This window comes from Stegodyphus dumicola, chromosome 2, assembly GCF_044657685.1.
Source record: "Stegodyphus dumicola isolate Sdum_Otavi_A_Nest chromosome 2, ASM4465768v1".
NCBI lineage: Eukaryota > Metazoa > Arthropoda > Arachnida > Araneae > Eresidae > Stegodyphus > Stegodyphus dumicola.
The window spans coordinates 119,519,426-119,531,808 of NC_140769.1; positions in this window are offsets into that span (position 1 = coordinate 119,519,426).

A 12,383-nucleotide genomic window follows, 5' to 3' on the forward strand; every position below is an offset into this window, starting at 1 on the left:
TAAAATTTCTGTGTAGGAAATATTTTCTGTCAGTCAGTTTATTATTTTCAGAAATGCTATGAGTCAATAGACAGCATAACTGTTTCATCATGAAAGGTTTAGGAAAACTACCAATTTACCTAATTGCTGTTTTTAACTTCCAAAAAAATACTGAAAGATGCCTTCAAGAAAACTCTTTTCTAAATATTTACTGAAGCTCAAATATCAACACATAACAGGGAAGGAGATAAAATAGAACTAAGGGAAAGAGTGGCAACGAGGGGTGAGCAAAACAGAGAAACGGATTTTGTGAACTGTCTGCCAGTTTTTATACTAGACATAGAAACATAATTTTATATAAGGATAACTATACGGAAGAGATAAATAAATCCTTTGTATGTCAAGAAAGCATCCACAATATTTTTTGACATTGTTCAAAGGAGAGTGTATTGAATTTCTCGTTTCTTGTTGCTATTTCTGCTAGAAAGCTTTATCTTATTTTATAGCTTTTTATAACTATGCAACTTTTATAATTCAGCAATAAATATTTCTCTTCTGAATTCATTTAAAATTAATTTTATAATCCGTTTGGGGAGGAAAGAGTCCTTTATTCCGTCCTTACGTACAGATGTCACTCCAAAACATCGTTAATTTGCGTTCGATAGGGATAAAAATGGATATTTTCATTGAAATATGATAGCCGGAGTTTTTCTTGATTATAATACTTCCTTTACTTTGTACAAAGAAGTAAAAAAATCTAAGTTTTATTTGAGATAAAGGAAGAAAATCTTCTCGTCTAAAATTTTGCAACTTAGACTAGTAACTACTTGTATCATCAACCATTCGTGTTTTCCCTTTATTTAATAAGGATTCTCTTTCTACATCCGCATTCATTATTCGTGTTATTTTTTAGTTATTTCTTTACTCCTGCAAACACTTCCATTTTCAGAAAAAAAAAAAAAGTTTTATTTGTAGTATTTATTTTGCATGAGGGTCTATTAACATATAACTCTATCCTAAATTTTCTATAACCGTTTAGATTATATCGTGTAAATATTATACTAGACATCGTTTAAGGAAACATAATGAAGATAAAATAAGTTTTTAGAACTGTAGTTATTCTTTCTGCTACTAATTTTGATCAATAAAGTGTCATTTATTAAAAGTAATCCATTATCTATGCATTAAAAATTTCATTTACAGCTGACTATTTATGTATAATCAAATTTATCTTGCACAAATCTTTACTCATGGAAACGAAATTTTATTCTTGAAATGAATAAAATTGCTGACTTTTTTTAGCTACATTGCGTACGTTTTTCATGCTGTTATTTTTTTTAACAAAGAATGGTTTGGAGCTGAATGAAAGGAAAATAAGAAAATGGGAGTAATTAAGTTTAAATAACAAACTGGAACCAATTAACAAAATTAAGTCTTACGGAAACAAAGCTAAGGTTGAAAGACTTCGGTTTTTATATGTAGTAATGGCAAAGTAATTTAAAGCTGTTGAAAGGTTGGAACGTGAAGGTTAGATAACAACGTGGTAATACATTACCTTTTATACTGACCCCCAAATTTGGTGAAAACGAATGAGCAGGCTATAGATTCCACAGTGGTCTGGTCAATTAATCAAAGTCAATATTGTCCAGGTGTATTTAATTAACCAGTTACCGTGTTCCCTAGCGTGTTTCCCTTCTTTGTGTTACTAATTTTATCAACCGAAAATCGTGGGGGAAAAATTATGGGAATAATTTAATTTCAGAAGGACGCGGTTAAAGTAGAACACAACAAATAAAAAGCCCTTATGGATAAACTACAGGTAACTATCCCAATTCTATTTCTTTAAAAGAAACCTACATTCTAGTACGAATAGATTTTTTTATTAACATCATTATTTCTAATAAAATATACTCCACCAGCGGCAAGTCGTTGAGCACTTGAAGTTTGGTCCGGGGTTCGAATTCTAGCAAATGGGCTGGCTGCATGGTTATTTTCGTAGTGTCCCCCCATGTGTAACGTGTATACGAGCAACTTTCCCTTAGAAAGTCCTCGATGAAGCCATCCCTCCCCTTAGACAGATAATCCTCGCATGGTTTGCCTTAATCAAATAAACCTAAAACTATCTAATAAAATATCTTTCTTTCTACTTCCTTGTAACTTTAATCTCGCCCGTTCTTATTCTTGTCTCTGTTACTCCGTAGGCCTCAAAGTATCCATAAATAATAAGAGAAGGTAAATGTGTAGCTGACTGAGGCAAAATGTAAACTGAATGTCAGTTGATGTTTGCTTCCATATGATCGGTAGGCTGGTATAAGGCTGGCAAAAAGTTCAGGAATTAGAAGAGAAAACGTTACAGATGACCTCCTCAGGTTGTTTGCGAGAGTCTGTCTTTGTTAGAAAGACAAAAAACAATCACTACGTGGACGAGGAAATACTGTATTCTTGTGCTATTTCTTTTTCCTGACGTTCTTCATCAGAATACAAATTAATTTAGATTTAGGTAGAAAGTTCAACTTATATTTAAAGAGTGCGGCCTATCAGCATAAGAGAGCTATTATGGCTAAGTTATTCAGCAAACCCTTGAAGCTGGACATTATTAGCAACGTACTACTGATGACCAATAACTGATCTTCCGTCTGTTTATAGTTTAGTGCTAACGAAGAAAAATTTTATAGGAGTTGAAGATTTATAGATGCAGTCTTACTTGTATGCTTGTAATCTTATTGTGTTAGTAAAAGCGTTATCACATTAGCTGTTTGTTGCCTTTGGCGGAAAAACGTTTGCAGCAACAGTTCTGAGAAATGGCCTTTGGCGGAATAGGGTTACCATCTTCACTTGGTAAACAGGCTAAAAGCCAAACAAGAATCATTTATCGCTCAGATTGGCGAAAGTGACGTTTCCTTTCAAGTGACATTCGCTTCTTCGTGTTGTTTTGTATCGCTCACACGCTTTTCGTTTTAAACTTTATTGTTAGTAATGGAAGATAATAGAAAGGTGATTGCTATCAAGATAATCACTTTGATCTCCACTCTGGCACTTCAAGTAACAGATAAACACACTTTTGGTTATATAATCAATTACATCAGTAATAGCCAAATTCTATATACACTAAAAATAGTTTAAAACGTGTGCTGGATAAGTCTATTTATCAGACATTATCTATGTGTATTTTCTGTTGTCTGCATTGCAATGAAAATTTGATGGCTCACTGGAAAATTTGTGACCTGGTGACCACCTTCTGACCTTGACTAACTTTATGGCTCATAATTACTGTTCGTCCATTCAAACAAACAAACAGACAAAAAAAAAAAAAAAAAAAAGACTTTTTATGACAAAAGTCTATATGGCTGATATTTACATCCTCACAGCCAGCAGATACTATTCAGCAAACGTATGTGTGTGTGTGTGTGATTATGGCAAAGCCTCGAGGGCTATCTGCCTAAGGGGAGGGATGCCTTCGTGGAGGACTTTCTAAGAGAAACTGGCTCGTATACACGTTACACATGGGGAAAACCACGAAAACGCCCATGCAGCCAGCCCGTTCGCGCGATTCGAACCTCGGACCGAACTACCAGTGTTCAGCGACTTTACCGCTCGGCCGCTGGTGGGCTTCAGCAAAATGAAGATCAAATAAAGCACATGAATACATGAGCAATCAAACAAGTGCGAGTTGTTTACTGCCCCATAGAACACTCGGTAATACACCTAAAACACATTAATTATACCAACTCTAGAAATAAGTTGGTGCACATCATGAGTTTGTTTTATGTGATTACGGCAAAGCCTCGAGGGATATCTGCCTAACAGGAGGATCCCTTTGTTGAAGATTTTTTAAAACTGGCTCGTATACCAGTTACAAATGGGACAAACCAAGGAAACGTCATGTAGCCAGCTCGTTCGCGGCATTCTAACCTGAGACAGAACTACCAGTGTTCAACGACGCTTCGGCCACTAGTAGGCCCGTGCACTTAATTGGAAAGTGCAATTCATTATGTAAACAGACATGAAGGTGATAATCAGTTGTGCACTGTTTTAAGTAATCAAATGTTATAAATGCACAGCTGTTACATTTCTTATTATTTATTAGTCATGTTTTTATTACGTAGATCATACGTATGATATAATTATGAATTAACCCAATAACAAAATGTGTACACTCTCTAGTACTCAAATACTCATCAATTATTTTTCAACTGATTATTACATACCCATAATAATTTGCAAAGAACTGATAACTATAGTTGCTGCCAATTACATAATCGTTATCTGAATTAAAAGCAACATCAAATAAACTTCTTGCAATGTTCATTTTGTAGTCATACATACATATATATACACATCTAATAAGTCATATATTTACATACAGATAGAGAGATGCGATGGTTTAGAAGTTGTTAATATATATTTATTAGTACTAATGTAATGAATAAGATTTATATTAATGAATGTATATACAAATGTTTTTCATCATGCATAATAATAAATTTCCAATGTTTCAATATGTAGCATTTACAATAAAAGTATAGTTTATAATGTATTTATAATCCAAAAAGTATTTCATTAATAACATGAAAATAATAGACAAATTTAATGAGTATTATTATTATTACATAAGCTACGCTTTTCTTTTTTATGCATCTTTTATGCTGTTTAAAATGTGTCACTGATTATGCAATTAACAATTTAAAAGATAAGTAATTAGGAGAAAAGTCGCGCATACACAAACGAATTTTAAAAAATTATTCAACTTAAATTTAAGAAATAAAATTCTATTATATAACAGTGATAATACACGATCAGCACGAAATACGACAAATTTAGCGAACTTTTGGCGACGAACAATTTGTAAACAAATTCGAACTGCAAGAACGACGTAAAATACTGTCAACTCTGAAATTTCCACGATTATATATTTAATGAATATATACACATTTAAAAAGTGACTCAGGCAGTTGTATTACAACAAAACAGCAATAATTAAATCGGCCTCTATTTCCACCGTCCATCACTTCACAGTGAGAGCCATCGCCATATTGAAAGTTACCTGTGATCCTTCAGAAGCAGAACTTTCGTCTGATTGGTTGAACGTTCGAGGAACACGTCTCCAGCCGGAACATTTTCGGACAAATTTTAAAATGTTGCTCGTACCCGGGACAGGTTCCTCCTAGCTAGACGAAACATTTCTCGGAAGCCTGCCGCTTAAAGCCGTACTACTAGAATCTCGTTTCTCGGAATTGTCCCGGGTAAGCGCGCGCGTCCATAGAAGTGATAGGGCCATAAGAAACACTCTTAGACGCCGCGAAGGACTTTGTAGAGACATTAGGTATTTTTTTGGAAGCAGACGAGATGAAAAATGAGCAACCGCCTTCGCCGAGAATCGAACCACGGACCTCTGGAATACCGGCCCAGTGTGCAGAACCACTACACCACGAAGGCACGCTAGGAAGGCGGGAGAAATAACTTATATACTTACTATTTTAAAGAAAAGTTTGCACCGCCTTTGCCGGGAATCAATCCACGGACCTTTAAAATACCGGCTCAGTGTGTGGACCACTACACCACGAAGGCACGCTAGAAAAGTGGTAGAAATACCTTATAACTTTATTAATTTTGAATTTTATTATAAAAGTATACGTGGTGTAGCAAATCAGTCTTAAGTTCTTCATCTTTGCGGATTATTGAATTTCTGTGAATTGCGGATTATTTAACTCTCTCTCACATTCACCGTATTTACCCCAGGATCAGAAAACTATCTGAATGGCTGTGATTTGTCCGAGTGCACTCAGTGTCCTCATATGCTTAACATATGTTGTCGTTGCTTATGCTCACTAGTCTGACATATTCAGACCAAGCCCACGAAATACCTCGTGACAAGGAGCTCTAGAATACGTTGGAATACGTGGGGTTGAAGACTACGTATATTCCAACGTATACGTCTATTCCAACGTAAGAATACTCTAGAATACGTGGGGATGAAGAGCAACCGGGGGGACGGGTGCAAGGGTCTCCCACCTCTCTTCCCTTCCACAAAACCACACGAGAGGTCTTTCGGCTCGCCTCATATTTAGAGTGCCGTCATGCCGCACTGACACTATACATTTACAAACATCCATGCCTTCTCCAGGATTCGAACCCGGGCCCTTCAACACAGCAGTCAGCGACGCTAACCACTATACTGGTTGGGCGGTACGTTTAACATAACATATATTTAGCCCGAGCGCTAGAAGTAAATACCTTCAGTTTTCGCTACAAAGCATATTTTTCTCCCCCCCCTCATCAAAATAACTGCTAGCAATCAGCGTTACAAAAAACGTTACCACAGTAATGTTCAACTTCAAAAACATAATTGAGCCTTTCTTCTCGGAATGTTTGCGATGCTTTTAGAACAGGAATGACCAACCCGCGGCATGCGTGCCACAGTGTGGTACGTTGGAGTTTCAAAAGTGGCACTCTAAGACTTACTGAAAAATTAAAAGATCTGAAAAAATAATAATAACGTCTGTATGAACTTCGTTGATAGATACACACATAAGCACATTAGAATGAATGTAATAATTTAATTTCTCTGCAAGGCATTAATTGTTACTCAACTGAAATCCAAATCGCAATTATTGACCTATGGTACGATTACTACATTGAAAAGCAAATGTAAGGAACTTGTGTCAATTCCAAGTGATCCAAATTATATTGAATTTTGAAAATTTGTACCAACAAGCAATTTTCAAAATTTACACGATTTTGCTGTTAGCATTGATGTTATTTTAGACTATCTGCTTTTAATCAGTGATAATTCGTTTAAAATAAAGGGCCGATTGCATTACATTTGAAATGAGCATCACAAATATTGATCGGTTGTGTTAAATGAATTTCTTTTATCTCATGTGGACCCCAAACGTCGAGCTTCTTAACGCGTTTAAGAATGCGTCACATCTTATGGGATTTTCAGTTGTTATGTATGATACTTTTAACCTTTTTGTAATCTCTCGCACACTTGTATGACGATTTGATTCAATTATGGCTCTAATTTTGTTATCATCAACTTCAGAAGGTCGGCCAGAAAGCTGGTCATCTTCAAGTGAAAAATCTCCAGAATAAAGGTTATTAAACAAGTTATGACACTGGTTTAAAAAATTGCATTCTATTAAGCAATAAACACCATAAACTTCACATATCTTCTAGTGAGCCTCAGCTTCTAAATTTAAAGAATAAATTTTATCGAAAACGTTAAGTTGTAAATACAAATGCACTAAATTTAGTTCAGAGCAATCTAAAAGTGACAGATGCCAAATCTAAAAAGAAGAAAAATATGTAGGATTGACAAAACATTACAAAAAGAACATAACGAACTACAAACTATTTTTGCAAACTGAAATTACCTTATTGCCACCCCAATATCATAAAATAAGCCCAAAAATCAACTTCTAAGTGCGTAAATTTAAAAGAATTTATGATCCGTATGCGCCTATTTCGCTTATGCTTTAGCAAATTCTTTCCACTCAATAAAACCACATTAAAAACGTTTTTTGCTCTAAAAGCAAAAATTCCTGTCATAACAGGTTTTAACTGAAACTATTCCACACTAGAATTTTGTTATCACTGAAATACTGCCTCTGCATATTTTCTGTGGAATATGATTCATATCTATGATGAACTGACAGCTCAAAATCCATTTCCAAACGATAAACTTGACAGCTGTTTGCTTTTAATTCTTCAAGACACGAAAATCCTGAAAGCGAGAGAATTTTAGCAACAAAATCATGACAAGATATTTGCTCTTTCTTTTGTTTTTGATAAAAGAAAATTCGAAGTATCAATTTCATAAAAATTTTCTCTTTTGTGAATTATTTAACAACAATAACTGAAAGAGTTATTGTTGCTCCATGACACTTATAAAATTCCATTCGACAATTGTATAACTTTTTCAGCAGTATAAAATTTCTCATTTTTCTTACAAATTATCACATATAAACCATTTCTAAAATAAATAAATAAAAATTGCCGCGTAGTCGGTATAGTGGTCAGGGAAGCTGATGCCATGCCGAAGGGCTTGGGTTCGAATCCAGAAGAAGGCATGGTTGTAATTGTCCGTCCCTTCATAGAAAAAGCGGTGGTGGCCTACCTATTAGGTGCTTCCATAATAAAGAGACCATCACATCCGGCCTTGTATAGATTAATGAACTGGGTTACACTTGTAATTGTTTACAATCTGCCATCGGAAAAAAAAAATTCGAAAGCTTTCAGATTTTTTATTATGCCTAAAAATGGCGTTTTCTTCATTTACACTCTCATATGCGTTTCGATAGCATTTGAGTGCTTTGGTATATATTTAAAAACAGCATATCTTTAGAATTTCCAATAGAGAGTCTCTCCCGCTGGAGATAAAAATGTTTTATTCCGTACAGTGTTGCCATTACTTGCTTTCAAACCGTTGGGGTTTGGAAAGAGAAATAGAACATTTCGGGAAAAAAAGGAAGTATTATTTGTTGAACTTTAATAACAACTTTTTTGAACTAAATATATCAGAATAATATGTGATTTTAATTACAATTAAATCATTACAGGACACGATCGCTTCCCGGTGTACCTGAAAAGATTTAATTTACAAAATAATAGTCTTTGTAGCTTTTGTAGTGCTGAAGGCAATACACGAAATTTCGTCGAAGACTGCGTATTATTGCGATATGTTAAGGAAAAACATAGTAACATAAAGGAATTCTATTGCCGCAGGAAATAGAGTTTAGATTTGCTGGACTTTATAAATGGCAATAGAGCAAAATTCGGAATTTTATTTTGACGTTTTAACATCTTCGTCGTCTGTAACGCGTCTAGCGCGTTCAAGGGAAACTTCCGCAGGACGGCCGTAACGCGTCTCAAGCGTTCTTCTACATTTTAAAACTTTTAAACGTTTAAAACGCTTTCTAAATGTTTACCTTTTTGTGTTTTTATTTTTGTTTGCTCTAATACCTCCTAGAGGGTAGCACTAATCCGGCATTCTATTTTACATAAGATACAAGACAGTGAGAGATGACTTCAACGTCCACTCAGCAGAAAAAAAGAAAAAATGAGGTTGTGAATTGGAAAGACAAGAAGGATATACGTCTGATGAGTACAGTCCATAGTAACTCGATGATTGATGTTGGAACTCGGAAAAGAACTGTAAAAAAAACCAATAATTTTATTAGATTACAACAACAAAATGGGAGGAGTGTACCGCCTGGATCAGATGTTATCAAATTATCCTGCTGTTAGAAATAAGCAGATATATTATTATTTTTCCATTATGCTTTATTTCCTTATAATTTTACTTAATATTCATTGACATTCATCTACTACGAGAGTCGTGAGAGTAGCTATGATGTACAGAGAAAACAACATTACACGCTACGAAAAACAGACTGCCGTGGGGGGAGGGAATTTTCGCGAACAGGAGAGGACGGCGAAAGGGTTGATATGTGTTCGATGTGCTGCGTTAACAATAAGGCCAGGAGGGTTACCGCATACTTGTATATTACATTACATTACTTGATGGTAACAGTTTGAAAGATAATTTAACGCTTTTAGTGATTCGACGCAGAATTCCGTTTGAAGACTAATAGCCTTTCTGGCCTAAAGCTTCCTTGGTCTCATAATTTTTGTTTTTAGTAATATTTTAATATTTTTACTAAAATATTTATCATTAAAACTTCGATGAGCAATGGCCAACCAGTGGTCGACTGGATATGACTTCTGAATTCTGGTATTTCATCAGATTCTCCGTGCCATGTGGCTCAATACTTTAGTCCCGTGAGGTTTTAAACCTGCCCCATGAATGTGTCCTATTCAATTTCTCCTAGAAAACTTTCTGTAGAAGCACTCCTAGTGCAAACTGCACTCGAATTCTTTGACGTAAATAATAACCTAATATATTCTAATTTGTGTATTGATGCATGAGAGTAAAGTGAAAGGAAGTGGTATGAAACCCACAGATTCCATTCTAGGGAATGCTTCCAGGTAAACCCAGGATGGAGATAGGTCACGAGAGTTTTCTTGCATCTTGCCTTAATTAAATAATCCAAATCAGTCTAATTTGTAGTTATTTCATTATTATTTGAATAGTTCAATGTTAGGTTATGGTTGAATGTTGTGGTACAGGTAGTTACAATGTAACATCCCATTTTATCACTGTAACCAAACACTGGGTTTCTAAAGTTATGCGTTATGTACACTGTGCGCAAGAAAAACAGGATAGTTGCATGTCTCTCGTTCTACTGCGCGGATTGACGAAATTTAACTTGCATTTTTCATACCTCGAAAGCGCAACTTAGGATATATATTAGATTTATATATAACCTTGTTCTAACACATATAACATTGTTCTAAATTTTATTCTGGCATAAAATTGGACTTTTCCTGAAATGACATATCGTTTTTTTTCCCCATATTTCGATTCTGCAGCTCAAATTATGCCAGAATGTCAAGTTTTGTAAAACTCCCACTAATAATTTTTAAAATCTTATCTCTCAAAATTTTACCTCCTAAATGTTAATTGAATTTGGAATATATTTACCAATATCTCTTTTTTTAGTACACTTACTTAATTTCTTTTTTTTACTGTTCGAAATTTAGGTTCGATCCATATAAATTTTTAAGATATTTTCTGATTTATTTTTTCTACTTTTTATTAATTTTGATACATTTTTTCAAAAATGTTTTAAAAGATAGCATATATAATTTTTACCACCATTATAAAGTTGATGTATTTCTAGGCATACCTGCAAAAAAATTAGAGATTTTAATCATAATTTCCAAAGATATGCGTGAGTTTATATCGTATTAGCATGTGTTATGTCGTGGAGCAAAAACAAATTTACTTTACACCTGACTGCCACTGGCTCCGACATAGCAATGTGAATACTCTACATCTAAAATTTTAAAACACCATTCCAGAATTTTAAATGTTTATTTAATATAATTCTATTCCTATATTTGCAAGTTATACACTATAAACACAATAAACAAAATTTGAACTTATTTGCACTAATAATAATATGCGTGAATAAGCCTGGCATAATATTCTGAACTCGACGCAACTTCAGGAGGAAAAATACCGCAAATTCAAACACAAGGTTTCATCCTTTCCAACGCAGCTAATTTTCTAAATATATTTTACTAATATCCGCAGCGGGACAGCGGATTCATTTCATTCACCAAAACTCAAATGTTTTAACGCAATAGTATCGCAAAGGAAACATCGACTCCAAATCAAAAATTAAAATCTATAGAATATCATCCACTGTTGCCATTCCAGCACTGCCAAGTTTTTTCTTCCTGAAGCTGTTGCCAGACTTATCCTCGCTGTATGATGAGAGGTACAACATCCTCCCACCCTGATTTTCTCAAAATCAGACATTGCACAAAATTTTCTAACATTACGAATAAAACAAAACAGTACTATGTATTAGTTTAGAAAACACATAAAAGAAATTCGGTTAACATACAATATATATAACAGATCATACTAAAATGAGATCAACAAAGAATAAACTTCTAATTAAAGTCATTACTAAAGAAAAGAGAATATAAGTCCAAAACGTCTATATTGTAATTATTCCTATGAGCATGTCCTTGGTTTTAAGAGTCTACTGTATCTAGATCTGTTTTCAGTTGCCAGAGTTAGCACAGGATCACTGGTAGTTGAAACTTCTAGTGGATACATTTTTTGATTGGTCTTACCAAATATCGACTGCTAGTTTTTACCTGTACCACTCTGGTAGCCCCATCTCTACTACTGAATATTTTTACAATTTTGCCCATTGGCCAAATTACACGTTTTTATTGTCTAGTTCTATGAGGACTACATCCCCCAGCTTTAAGTTTTGACATGAAGCGCTTGCCTTCTGCACTAGTTGAGCCAGATATTCCTTGCGGAAGCGACTTCTCAGTTCTTGTCTCAACGTATTGCAGTAATTTACACGCACAATTCAGTTTCTGGGAATCGATGTAATCCAGATCTGGTACCCCCACTTGTTTTATGTCTTGCAGAAACAGGGAAGGTGTCAGAGTTACGAGCTCTTCCGAATCATCATAGATATATGTTAAAGGACGGTTGTTTAATGTGGATTCAACATCACACAGGACGGTCAGTAACTCCTCGAAATTCACCGACGATCTCCCTAGAATTCGCACGAGAAGAGTCTTGGTGGAACGAACTAAGCGCTCCCATTATACCCTCCCCCCCACCACGCAGCCGTAGGGGGGTGAATTTCCATTTTATTGGAAAACACTTGTTTTCTGTGATTTTTCTCCAATCCAGGCATCTCAGAGCATTGTCTGCTCCGGTAAAATTGGTTCCGTTATCTGAATACATTTTCGCACGACGGCCTCGTCTGGCAATGAACCGTCTCAGAGCCTGTAGAAACGTTTCA